The sequence below is a fragment of the Chiroxiphia lanceolata genome, chromosome 10 (genome assembly GCF_009829145.1).
Source record: "Chiroxiphia lanceolata isolate bChiLan1 chromosome 10, bChiLan1.pri, whole genome shotgun sequence".
Taxonomy (NCBI): domain Eukaryota; kingdom Metazoa; phylum Chordata; class Aves; order Passeriformes; family Pipridae; genus Chiroxiphia; species Chiroxiphia lanceolata.
This window is the reverse complement of record NC_045646.1, coordinates 15969405-15983452: the sequence shown is the minus strand read 5'-3', so window position 1 is coordinate 15983452 and position 14048 is coordinate 15969405. Positions and strand designations below refer to the sequence as shown.

Here is a 14048-nt window from a genome sequence, read left to right as displayed (position 1 = left end):
AAACGTCCATGCTGCAGAGCTACCACCCCTGGTTCGGAAACACACACCACACAACTTTGCTGAGTGGTGCCAGGAAATGGCAGGAATGGAAACAGCTAAGTAATACTAAAAAACTCAGAGGGAACAGGGTCCTCACAATCTGGAACAATTTCATCCTCCTGAGTTACGGTAGCTCAGAAAGCTTGCAGGGCAGATTGCTAAGAGGGATTGATGCCAATGAAATTCTGCCCACGCAGTGTCAAATCCACTATGCTGACCCATGGAGAACTGCAACAGGCAAAGCCAGAAGCCAGCACCAAAAAACCTGAATTAACAGGGAGGCTGAGCAGAAATCCTGATGACATACATTTGCCACCTTTGCCTATTTTCTGGAAATACCAATATCTCCAACCCCAACTTTCCTTTGCCGACCAGTAACAGCATCAAAAACATCAAGCTCAGCAAACCAACAGCTGCACAGCACCTGGTACTGCTAACAGCTCTTCACTAACCTGGTTTAAAAGCCGAAATAAACACTACACTTTTGTTTCTAAAGGCAAAAGCTGGTTATCAAAACCCATCTGTCACTGGCCGTGCTCCGAAACACGTCTCACGGTAAATTCCAGCTTGCATTTGCACAACCACGTGCAGAGCACACCCCACGCACGGGGCTCCAGCAGCCACATTGACCTACCACTTGTCTCCTTCAATACAGTAATGCTGTATTTTGCCCCCTGATCTAGTTCTTTAAAAAGAAAAAGGAAAAAAAAACAAGGCACAATCCACAGGCCCCTGATCCAGCAGCAAAGTTGTATTTTAACAGTGATTTCAAACAGGAGCAAAGCCAAGCCTGAATCCTGAGATTATCCTTTGCAAAACCCCAGCATCAGCATTAGCAAATGAAAAGATCAAATCAGTTGGCTCAGATAGGCTGTTATTTCTGTACCTATATTTATTAACACCAGGTACATAAAACTGAGAAAAAGAAGGGCTAGAAAAACACAGTGATGTTAACCACAAAGGCAAACTGAAGGGATGTACCGATCCTTTCCTTCGGCCAGGAAACATTTTCAAGCTGTTTCTTTTACAGCTAGTCACTGGGTAGGAAATGCTTTTTAGACAGAAAAATATTTTCCTTTCCAGAAGACGCCATAAAATCCACGCACAGAGCACAGTCTACATTTCAATGAGAATTAATTACTTGTTTACTGTGGTAGTTCATTACACAGCTAAATCCCCACACATTGTCTAAACAACTTATTTCCTCCAGTAAGGAATGGTCAAATGAAACAAAACAATGTGATTTTCTTAAAAAAGAAGAGGCAGAGCACTGGTAACACATCTGGAGGCTGTAAAAAGTTGAAGAGAAACATTAGAGGATGTCCTTTGAGCACCTTCCAGTTTTTTATAAGTGAAAGTATTCCAGAATAAAATGTTATCAAATATAATGGAATTGAGATGTTCTAATATACAAAAATATTGTTCTAAACCCAGAGCTATTAATTTTTAAAACTGTGGGCTGTAGTTTATCATTAGCATCTAGAAGTGAAGGATGGTTGTAACAGTCAATTCCATTTCTCCCCGATGACTAAATCATGTACTAACTAAATCATTTATTATATGTCAAGGGGTGACATTTTTCAATTAAGATAATGAGATTCTGGAGGCTCTGGCCATCTGAACCCTATCTGTGAATACTCTTGCCAAATTTAAAAAAGAAAAAAAGAAAAAAAAGGAAAGCAGTCTGAAAAACTGATTTTACTTAAACTGGGTACAAACTGTTAACAATTTAGCATTAATCCTACCACATATCTGTAGCTACATACTAAGGACAAATATTTATACTAGTAACCACATGCTGTTAAGCGTTAACACAGGATTAACAAGATATTAACTGAATCATAAACATTTGAAACCAAAATCATCTTGCTCCCCATTGTAATTCTTCGGCTCCTCAGGTGAGGGCTCAGCCTTTGTCCATACAGTGTCTCAGCAAACAGACACACAGCATCCTAGGTCTGGCTGATCTGGGAGAAGAGGGCAAAGCAGTCAAGGGAGAAAACCAAGAAACAGCTCACTCGCAGAGCAGGGAGTGGGCAGCCTCCCCACCATCCAAAGTGTCCTGCTGATCCTGTCTTAGGTCCAAAGGAGAAGGACACAACCCTCCAGCACCAAATACTGCCCAGGAATGAAGATATATATTCCAGATCTTTGTGAATATGACCCCTGTAAGTGAGCATCCTACCCATTAGACCCTTCACTGTTAACTTCCATGGAGCATCTATAACGTAAGTGCCGGTAGCAAATACCTTTCTGTTTTTCTTTTAGCCATCTCACACCCACTGTTCAAAGTAATTCCTTATATTGACCCACTAGGAAAAAGAAAAACAAACAAACAAAAAATCTAAAGAAAGCATAAAGAACAAGAACTACACAGTAAAAGTTGAGATTTTCAGGATAAAACTTCAAATTCCCACAGAAGGTCAGTTAGATCAAGTCAGAAAAATAACACCACATTAGACTAGTTGGTTCAGACGTTACTAAGCGCTGGCCAGACTCCACATGCTTTCCCTTTGCTTTATTTTACTTACAATTAGCTGGCAAGAGACGATGATTAGTTAGAAAAACCACATTCCCTCTTGACCTCCAGGTGTACAAAGCAGAACAGCATTAAGTATTTCCTAAAGCAAGCTCTGGATCTGTACGCACGGTGCAGAAAACACCACGTGGGATAAGCAGCCCCAGCAGCAAGTCACTGCACAGCATTTACAGCACAAACTCTCACTGTGGAGCCTGCCAGCTCCCAGTCAGATTGACCAAGGCAGGTACTGAGTGTCATGGCAGTCTCAGGCAGACACCTGTCTCCAAACTCTCTTCCAAAGCCTTGTTCAAAGGCTGGACCTGTACAAACTACCACATACACAAGAATTTTACAGAGCACAAAATCACATCCCATTTCTCCATGATGGTGTGCACTGACAGCTCAGCTCCCTGCTCCACTGGAGATCTGGGCTTTAGCATCTCTGTACCCTGTTTGTACCCATAGTCAGGAAGGATTAGAAGGGTCAAAGAGTGTAACAACAACATCAAGTATTGTGAATCACCCAGGCAAAGCAAGTGGTGTTACCCTGGTGCAGGCAGCATCACACACTGTTCTCCAGGATAATGTCAATGTACAGGATCCAGTCACCTTGGTATTGCTAGTACTGCAATCACCTTCTTCTGAGTGGAAAAACCAATCACATTAAGGACATGATGATATGCTTAAAAGTCACTCCTCCATACCTCCAATAGATGGACAAATTGTGCTGTGCCAGTTTGTCCCTGTTGCAAAATAGTCACCAATTCCCTCAGAGCACTCCCAACAGCCGTGATCCCTCCCTGGCCAGTCAAGCCTGCTGGCATTGTAAAGGGAGCCCTTACCTGCTGCTTTAGGCAGAGAGTCCCAATAAAAGGGCTTTAATAAAACTCTGTCTTAAAAAAAACTACTGCTGCCTGAGGAGAGCTACTAACTGGGATGCTACAAAGACTAACTTTTCTGGAAACTGTGTAGCACAGCCAAAGTGGCCCTGCCCTGACGGCTCTGCAGCACAAGTGCAATTATTGAAAGTGACTTTCTTAACTAGAACTCCTCAAATATACAACATTTCCTTACTATCAATATGGGAAGTCACATATGGCACTGGTATGGCAGTGTAAGGACTAGGTCATTTTAAAGCAAATGTTCCAGTCTGATTTTATGCAGATTTATACCGAGTCGTAAAGCTCAGTGCAGGCAAGATTTAAAAACCTCCCAGAAAACTGCGTAAAAATAATAAAAATAAAAATTAAAAGTTAAAAATCATCAGATGGATTTTGGGGAAATGAGGAAGAATATGACTGCACTTTCCTGTCATACACGTATGGATTTGAGAATAACAAAATGTTAGGAATAATGGGGTTTTTTCCCCAGGATGAGAGAGACTGCTTTCTAACTTCAGCTCTGTGACGATGACTGCTGGATAAGAAACACTTGTCTGTTCCTGAGAAATGCTGAAAAAAAAAACCAAAAAGCAGAGTGGGCATTTTAAACCCTTTGAAGAAACAAATACATGAAGCATTCACAAAAAAATATGAAAATAAGAAAAGGACTCAGAAACTGACTGGATTCACACATAAGAAGTAAGGTTTTCAGCTGAAAACTGAAAATATTTGTTGAAGCCCTGAGGGTGTGTGGTGGCTGCACGCTGCGCCAGGAGGCGGCTGCGGCCACCGTGGGGCACCGGGGCTGGTGATGCTCTGAGCACATTGCCAGGCAGCCACCACGGCCCCACACCGACCCTCCTGTGAGGGACCCATACTCTCTTTTTCACCTTAAGGAGGGGAGGAATCTAGCAACTGGGAGGCTTATTAACACTTCCATAAATACTCTGTAAAGCGGTTTTCCCCCCACCCCAAAGCAAGCGGGCGGCGCACTCACTGCGTGACACAGACGTTCCTCTGTCGGATACAGAGCAGCCCCTTATCCAAACAGCATTAGAGTCCAGTCCAGAATGACTTCAATAACACACGCTTTCCAAAAAGAGTCATACAGAAAAGTTTAGTTCAGCTTTCTTAGACATTAAATCCTGTCTCATGTATCTACCATTGAAAAAAAGGAGAAAGAAGAAAAAAAATTAGGTAAAATTTGGACTCTTAAAAACACATGAAGTTTCTTTACTCAATCAGAGTAAAAGAAACACATGGTAACTCCACTAGCATTAGAATTGGCACTTAGATTTACAGCAACGTTCCCAAGATCTGAATTTGGACCAAAAACAAGACCCACATGCCTGACTACTCATGGACCTCTCGGGTCCCCAGCTGATGACCTGCTCCTCCTACCCCCAAAAGCTCTACACCACTACAAAACACTTAACTTAGTCCAAAGCCTCCTTAGATTCTGTCTTTCTGGTAAACACCTGTAGATACCTTCACCTGTACAGACCTCACTGCCTCACAGAGCTGGACCCTGCTCTGACCTGCTGGAGTTCAGTCCCAGGCTCAGAAAACCAGTGGGAGCTTGTCTGGCCACAAGGGTGAAATCCCTAAGCTGCAGCTGTCTCTTTACAGGTGAAGATCTGGCCATCCCTCATTTCAGCTCACACTTGCAGTTCAACATCTCTTCAAAAGTTAGGGCAGATGAGCTCCATCAGTTCTGCAGCCTGAAACTTGTCAGCATTTTACACGTCAGCAGGATGGGGGAGAGTGGTTTCACAAAAGGAACAATTAAGCAGTGACTAGGTAGAATTTCAGTGAATATTTTACACTGTTCTGAAGTGCCAGGGTTTATCATCACCCTTGATTATGAAAGGCAGTGGTCTCATTCATTTAGAGACTGGTCCCAGGATGTCCACGATGCCCAGAAAGGCTGCTCTTTGCCTCACCAGACTCTGCAGCAAGTCTGGTATTTCTGACAGGGCTATTTCCTACACCAGGCAGTCCCAGTTCTCACTGGACAGCCCCAAGGAAATGATCTGAACTTTGTGTGTGATAGCTGTTGAGAAAACGAAATCCCAAGTTGTCACAGTGGGGTAAGTCCTGGGAACACAGTGTCCTGTTACCGAGCCAGTAGCTGCAGGACTGTGCAGGGCAGGTACAAGGAGTCACACACGACCTCAAAGCTACAAGAAAGAGAAAGAACTGAATATTGCAATAGTAATCTGTGGGAAGAGGCAACATGAGAACCTACGTTTGCTCCTGTAACCTTTCAAACTGTGCAACTTGTCCTTCCATACCAACTCTGTATTTTAGAGCTACAAGCTTAAAACATTGCCCTTTGAAAATGTTACATGTCCCAATAACAAGCTTTAGGCTATTTACAGAGCGTCTAAACACCAGATCAAAACAAAAGTCACTCACAAACAAATGCTTCCTAACATTCCTTATACACCACAGAAAAGTTACATTGCCATCTCAAACGGCAAGATAAAAGTTAATGAATTCAAAGGCATATCCCTATGCATGGAGATAAGGCTGCATGCCTAAACCTGAGTGATTTAACACACATTTATCAAAGTGAACTATCCAACCTGATAGAAAGTAACAGCCCTTCTGCAGACTTCAGCACTGGTGCTCCATGAACATAAATGGGCAGAGAGGATTCTGCTTCCCCCATCACCTCAACTACATCTTCCAACAGGCAGGTTTGCTGGTGGCAAAAAAAAAGCCAGGGCCCCAAATCCACAGTTCCCAGGGGCAGCCCAGCTCACGAAGGGTGAACCTGGCCCCAGCTCAGAGTGTAGTCAGCCTCTGTGCCTTGTCCTTGACTGGAGGATCACTGAGCATTGAGCGTCTCAGAAATCACTGACGGGTTTGCTCTTCGTTGCCTACCAGAAAAACAAGCACCCAGCACTCTTTAACAGCACTGCACATCTCTCCAGCAGCTCATTTTAGCAGGAGGCACCAAAGTTGTCTTTACTATCAGGATTTTCTCAAACACGCAGTACCAGGCTCAATAGGCCCTTTCAGCCACACTATCAAGAGGACCGACGTAAAATTTTCAAAATATCCTTCCTTCTAATTCTAATCCAAACAACAGAGCACAGCTGTGAAAACTGAAGCCTGTGCAGATCTGCACTGCACAGGCTCCTTCTTAAAAGCACTGGGACAGGATTCAAGCTTCTACATTTTCTGATTCAAATTTATAGTCAGGCACAGAAAATTCCCATGGACTAGGGAAAAGAGAAAAATGCTTAAGCTGACAATTTTCTCAAATATGGAAGAAATTCACTGCCGTCTTCTGGTGACACACTGTGCAGTGAGTCAGGGCAGAGGTCCACGTTATGCCCCAACACCCAGGCAGCTCAGGGAGCTGCAGCTTGGTGTTTGCTGAAGTTCCAAAAAGTATTTTTCTGGTCAAAAAATGGAAAAAATATAATAAATTCCATATGGAAAAGCTAAAATTGGGTAAAAGACTCTGTTAAATAAATAGCCTCAAATAAGGGGAAAAAGGATTTTCCCTGTTTTTGAAGTCTCCCATATTTTTTTTCCTAACAATTTTACTGCTCGTCTTTATGCTCTCCAGTTCAAAGCTGAAAGCAGAAGTACCAGTACACCATAACAGAACTCTTCTCATGTTCCTCTCCCCAGCAGAAGGAAATATAGAAAACAAAGGACAAAATTCTTTAACATGACACTAGAAACCGAGTGCAGCATGTTAATTTGGATGGGACAGTTTTGATGAATAATAACAGAAATTTTGTTTGCCTGTTTTTTAACCAGAATGACTGGAGGCCAGGGTGACTTCTCTCTCCAACAAACTATACCATTTTCAGGTCAGTATCACTGTGATCAGCTCAGAAAGCACAGATTAATCCTGACAGCAGGAAAAGCTGGTCCCTGCTCTGGAGAGCCTCCCCCTGCAGCCAACTCAGAGAGGAAATGCTGCATCCAACCATCCCTCCTGTCTCCCAACACCTGGGCTCAGGGAAGGAATGGAGAGCTAGAAACTTGCAGGCTCAGATGATGTATTTGATGTTGCCACCATCACCATGGAGGTCCCATGCTCTTGATCCCCCGCAAACCTTAAACTCTTATCCTGCCTCCTACCCAGCAGTCAGTCTCCAGAAGAAGCTCCATAGCAGGGAGAATTGCTCATTTTAAATGAGACTATACGAACACTGTGGATCTCCTGTAGCAGCCCAGGATGGGATTGCTGCCCTGCCCTACAATCATCGGGCTCAAGGTTGGTACTGATCCCAGTGGAGTTTGGACCAGACTCCACTGCAAGATTTTCAGAGCAGCTACTTCACCAGTGGGACCAGACTGAATATCAGTTCTCCTCTACAGGCACTCAGTGAGTGGGTGAGATTTCAGAAGAGCACAGTCTACCAGGTAAAACACTCTCTGGAACAGCCTGGCCCTAAATGGAGACTCTGAACACTTGTAAACTTATTCCAGGGTCGTTCTGAAAGCTTCCCATGAGACATATGGAATAACCACCTCTGAAATACAGAGGGGAACCTGGAATGAGAAGAAAGAGGTGGCCACAAATCTGAGCTTCAGGACACTTAATTAACTTTCTATCTGCTCTCAGTGTTCTTGGCAGTTCCCATCAAATATATCTGGAGAAAATGTTTTCACATGAGGAGACATTTGAAAACTGTTTGGCATAACACAGGCCCAGTGCCACAAAGGAGTATGGTGCAAGAACACTGACTGCACTGGTGCTACAGCACAGAGATCCCAAACCCAACAGCACTGTGCTCCCAGCATGGCTCAGTCAGTAAAACTCATCATCAGCAACTCAGGTTAGAAATGTAGCAGTTCACATTGCATGGAAGCAAAATCAGCCATTAAGCTGTGAGAGGAACATTTATTTAAATGTTCCCAATGAAAACGTGTATGGAGGTTCTTCAGAAAGATCAACACTCCAGAAGTCATCCCCAAACTGCTAAGGTAAGTGTCAGTGCAATGAGATTAACTTAATCATGCTATGGCTGTGTCTAATTTTGTTGAAGCACCATCATTAAAAGAATATTAAATAGCAGCAATACAAAACTTTTTATTTTTCCTTAAGATAATATGCATCTAAGATTTATACTTACCACGCCATATTTTCAGTATTTCAGCAGGAAAAACCAATCACCAATATTAGGTCTCGTCAGGACACTTTTACAATCACCCACATTTAAAATCTTTGGTCTCAAGAGTTCTGATGCACTTATTGAAAAACATCTCAGAAGACTAACACTATCACCTGTAACTTTTCCAGCTACTATTTGAAGTGTCAATAAGTTCAATTATCATACATGAAAGCACTGCGTGGGGGAAAAAAATTGTAAGTACTAAATATTGCTTAAAGGGACCTTTCAGCTACATATTTACATGTCTCTGGGCCAGACTCTCACCTTGCCTACACAGAGAGCTAGTCACGAACAAAGTCACCACCATGCTCCTGTCTGGGTGAGGATTCCAGCCCAACACCTCGGCACAGAGCACACCTCCCATCCCCAGCCGGAGGTCTGTCTGCTGGGAACACAGCCATGCTCGGAAGGAAACGGTAACGCTCAGGGCACACCACTGCTGACTGTCCTGCTGGCTGACACCAGGGATGCAGAAAATATGAAACAGGCAGTTAAAATGCTGAACTACTTAGACAGAATGCTTTAGTTTGCCTTCCTTCAAGGAAATCACTGCTTTATTTTTTTGTCTTGGTCATCAAACGGGCTGGCAGTCTCATAAACACAAACTAGTAGTACACTATAAACGAACCCTGAAGATCATTTCCCAGGGGGCTTTCCACAAGGCACTCACTGATTTTGATTTTCTTTTGGTCACAGAATGCTTCCCAAAATTAACATTTTTGCAGAGCCATTCATTTTCTACAAAGAATAAATAACGTAGAAAAAAGGAACTGCCCAAGCTAAGTGGTGCCAGATGAGCCTGCTGGAATCATGGGGCTTTGTTTTAAAGATTCCTGACTGCTGTAAAGTCATAGCAGAAAACTAGTGCAAAAACTCTGATGCCTTGAAAGATATCCTGAAGCTATATAGTGCCAAAACACTGGGCTGTAAGACTTCAGACATTTGCACCCACATGACTCAGGCTCAAATTTCAAATACTTTTCACTTTTTCCTTCTGACATAATATTTAATGAAACCAGAGTGCAGTAGCAGTATCAGTGCTGCTATACATGTCTTGAAGTGGTTTCTGCCTAGACAGCTGTTTGAGTGCTTACAACTTGCTTGTGTTTGGCTTAAAAAGGTTTTCCATATGCTTTTAAAAATTGAAAAACTATTGTTTCAACTGACCGTATGCTGCATTTTTAACACACATATGCATCTGAACAACGAGAAGGATGAGGATCTGATTTTGAAAGCACCAATAGCACCTAAAGCCACACTACATCTGAACACATGCAAACGTCATAAAACTACTGTGGCTGTGATCACCTCAAAGCCATCACACATACGTAAGTCTGAGCTGACTTTTCTTTAGTGAAAGAACTTTCCAATATTCCTGATATGGGAAAGACATCTGATGAGTATACTAGTGGTAGCAGATGCATGTAATATACATGAATTTAGCAACAGAGTCAATGATCCCAAAATCCAAAAGTATCAGTAGATCGAAGACACAAGGTTAGAGGGTACAGTAACAAATCCCAGCAAAACAAGCAATATGCTTATGAAGCCTTGGAGAGCAGTGCCCACAGGTCAGTTGGAAGGAGAGCAACACCCCAGTACTGGTGCTCTCGCTTTTTTCACTTCCATTAATAGCTACACCGTGTGTTTACTGCTATATCTTAATGATGTGGAGGTATATTACATCAGCAACTCAAAGACTATGTAAAGCAACCTTACACAAACTTATTTCTCATGGACTTCAGAGGAGCTGCACAAGTTACACAATGGCAGAAGTAAGCCTCAGGGTTCAGGAAATCAAACTTGCCCCAGTAAAGGCCCTGAAGTCTCCTGCCCTCCATCACCCACTCCATCTCCTCTTGCCCACCCGCAGCTCTCCTGCATAGTATTTCACAGCACATTAGAAGAGATGTGGAACTCTACTTTACAAAAGAAATAAATTTAGAGAATACACTACAGTCATCTATTTTTAAATCCTTGCCCAAAACTGTGGGTTTCAATAAGAATATTCAATTTCCAGATGAGCAGACAGAGAACCACTGAAGTCCTACTGTGAACACTTGGCTATTTGCACATCCGTATGGAGTCAGTTCACCAAACCATATCCGGCCCCAAAGGTCTGTGACACAGCACGCTTGTCTGTTCCTCTCTAGCTCACCTCCCGCCCACGTGAGCCCACCACCTGTACCACCTGCAGAAGAAAAGTGGGAGCTTCTCTAAAAAGAGGGCTCGTGGGCCTGGCTCAGCTCAGGGACACCTGGCAATGCAGCACAAGGCTGGGCAGCACCTCTGCTCCAGGGCAAAATGTATTTGAACATGGCAATCCCTATTACCCACATGTGTTAAGAGAAGCAGAGAAACTTATAAACAGGGCTTATAAACAGCATGACCTCAGAAACTATGCACCCACTGGGATTTATTATCTAGAAACAATGTCTGGCACCAAGCTTCCAGGAAAATGTAGATTTCAAAGCCAATAGCAGCCATCTCTCAGGCAGGTACACGAAACTGTGTGAAGACCTTGTTTGGTTTCAAAAATCACTTCAGAGTCCTCACGGGAGCATCAATGAGGCCAACAGCTCCAAAATCCCAGCTGCACTGCCGAGGGCTGCTGAACCAGGCACAGAGGGTACATTTGGAAATCATTTTAAAGAAGGATTTCAGAATATTTTCAGCATCATTTCAACAAGTGCCGCTGCTGCAAGCATCAAGCCACAAATCAGCGCACGCTGCTTATAACCATCGATAAGGTCTGCTGCAAACACGGCAATGAAAACCATACCAGGAAGGTACTGTGAGCCCCGGGCTGGAGTCCCAGCATTCCCTGCAGGGAGAACAACCCTTAAATACCTGAATTAAAGACTAGAAGGCACACACATGTTTGGTATATTCACCCATGTCTAACCGAACACAAAACAGGAATGCCACCACAGAAATTACAAGGGAAAAAGTCTCCCAAAACCAGTCCCAAATCACCTCATACATTAAGTGTGAATAACGCTAATCCTGTATTACCTGCAAAATCACAATCTTCTTACCACACCAGAGACTCGCTGATCCCTCTGGTCTATTCCTGTAACATCCCAGCTGTGTGGTTTCCCTTGTAACTGACTGTCCCACTAACTTTGGAGAAAATGGACGAAATTTCAATGTTGCTATAAGTGAAAAGCAGGCTTCACTGTATTATATTTTCAAGAAAATTCCAGAAACTCAGATATTTACATTTTTCTAGCTTACTCTTCTAATCCATTTAATTCAATTCAACGTATCTTCCAGAAACAGCAGGGCTTCTTCATTAAGCAGCAGAATAACAGGAAAACCTTCCATCAGAGGGATAAGAGGGAAGTACAGAACACGCTGAGAGAAAAAAAAACAAAAACAACAACAAAACCCAAAAAAACTAACCAACCAACCAACAACAACAACAAAAAACTAAAAAACAAGTGATCACAGCTTATTCCAGCAAAGCCAAAAAGCAAGGCCCTGGGAAGGGGGGCATATTTTAGTAGCCTATGAAGCTTTCAGCAGCAAGTGGCCATGACAGCAGTGGGGGCAAGTCCAGCTCGTGCCCCAGCTCACTGCATTTTGCAGCCCAGCTGCTGATGACACTTCATTCCTATTGTGTATGCGTGAGCTTTGCTGCTGACCTCACTACTGGAATTGTATCCATCTGGTCAACGCCAAAAATTTCAGCACAAACTATGAAACTTGACAGGACTGAGCACATTTGGAACAAAAGCAGATTTTAATGAATGGCCACAGACCAGGAATGTGCAGTCTTGCCATACACTGTGTGGAACTGGGAAAGGAGACCCATGAGAATAGATGACCCTTGCACTCTTTGTCAGAACATAACAGGAGCCTTCACACCGCGATGCTCGCTGCCATTTAAGTTAAACATACAGAGCTTGTCTCAGCAATGAGTGCAGGACTGACCCGTACCAACAGGCATCCACTTCCAAAGTCAGTTCATACTTTCCCTTACTAAACCAGGCCAAAAGAAATATTCTGAAAGATGAAAATATTTTCTTTGCCATTTACTTAGTACAGAGCTACACCACGGACTAACAACAGACCTGCACTTCGTCACAGCTGGATATCAACGCAAGATACATGTGGGTCCAAATTAAGCCACATACCACGCACACATTAGACTATCAACAAAGCAGCGCCAGCTCCACACTTTCTGTATCCATACATCAGCCTGACATAAAAGACAGGGCTGCATCTGCCATCATACATCCCCAAATATCCTACAGCAGTGACTTGGCATAACCCATAATCCCAGAATATATTAATAGAGACCAGAAGACGTCATCTACTCTACCCAGTGACCAAACACCACCCTGCTGCAACCAAAATCCCATGCCCGGCATTCTCCCAACACTTGCTTGTCAGGCAGGGTGAGCACTTGTAATGCCAGGGGCAAGTAGAGGGCCCCCTTCAACACCCCCATGGCACCAACATTTGTTTCATAGCAGCTAGGTGCCAGGACAGAGAGCCTGGGACAAGAGAGAAATATGGGACACCTGAAACTGAATTAAGATGTTGAGGGGGAGAAAGAAGGGAAAAAAAATGCATTTATGCCTTGTACAAGATCTCCTTGGGGGGCCAAGGAGCACTGCCAGCAGCTCTGGCCAGGCTGGTGACTCACAACATGTAAAGGGAAGATCAGGCTACTTGAAAGGAACAGGCTTCAACATTTTTTTGGAGATAAAAAATTCAGAGGGGTTGGGGATATTGCCCATGTAACTCTGGCTCACACACGTATAGATTAGGATCCAGCTTTCGAATACAGGATCTCATCCTAGTTATTCACAGCTAGGAAATCCTTCCTCTCACTGCACTCATTTTGTCTACCGTTCACTATGTTGTTATTTAACCCTTTGCATGAACACGGAACCGTTATGGGATTCTTGCAACTTCTCCAAGGCTTTCCCTATCTCTCCAGAGTTGGTACAAGTTCAAAGGATCATTTAATTCTGCAATTTTGGACCCTCCCGGTTTGTTTTTTTAGAGCACTTACAGCAATTCATGTACTTCCCAAGAAACTCCTGTTGGCAAGAACTGCATTTACAGGCACTCAGCATTTCGGGAGGTTAAGGATGCCCGGAGCCTCCAGCTAGAGGAAACCAACAGTAGGTTGCACAAAGTTAGTGGCCACTGCTGAAAGCTTTGGTGTTTGTGGCTCTTCTTCAGCAATAGGGAGGAGCACAGGCTCCCCTTAGTACAGGCCTGTGTTGTTCTGCAACAGGTGAGAGGCTCAGAGAGCACCCCCTCTCCAGGCAGCCTGGTTCCCCACAGCAGACAGCCATTCCTACACGCTCCCTAAGGCAAGACCCCTAATGGTGCATGGGATACAGCCAGACAAGGCTAAACAAGGTCACACTCAAAATCTTACTCTGCAAAACACATGCATTTAGCTGTCTTTAGCCTTGCATGCTCTTGTAGGCAGTATCAGAT

The 14048-nt window shown here is 43.6% G+C and overlaps 1 protein-coding gene across 2 annotated transcripts in view; it reads right to left on the bottom strand.

Annotated features, from left to right (window-relative positions):
- The window catches only part of PID1 (phosphotyrosine interaction domain containing 1), an 84727-nt gene that overhangs the window by 69375 nt on the left and 1304 nt on the right, over window positions 1–14048 (bottom strand). The window contains exon 1 of one of the 2 annotated variants that reach the window (XM_032698457.1): window positions 4439–4525. The exons of the other annotated variant lie outside the window; for it this stretch is intronic. The gene's annotated coding sequence lies outside the window, so the exon portion shown is untranslated. Of the gene's footprint in view, window positions 1–4438; window positions 4526–14048 lie in introns of those variants that run through there. 2 annotated transcript variants of the gene reach the window in all.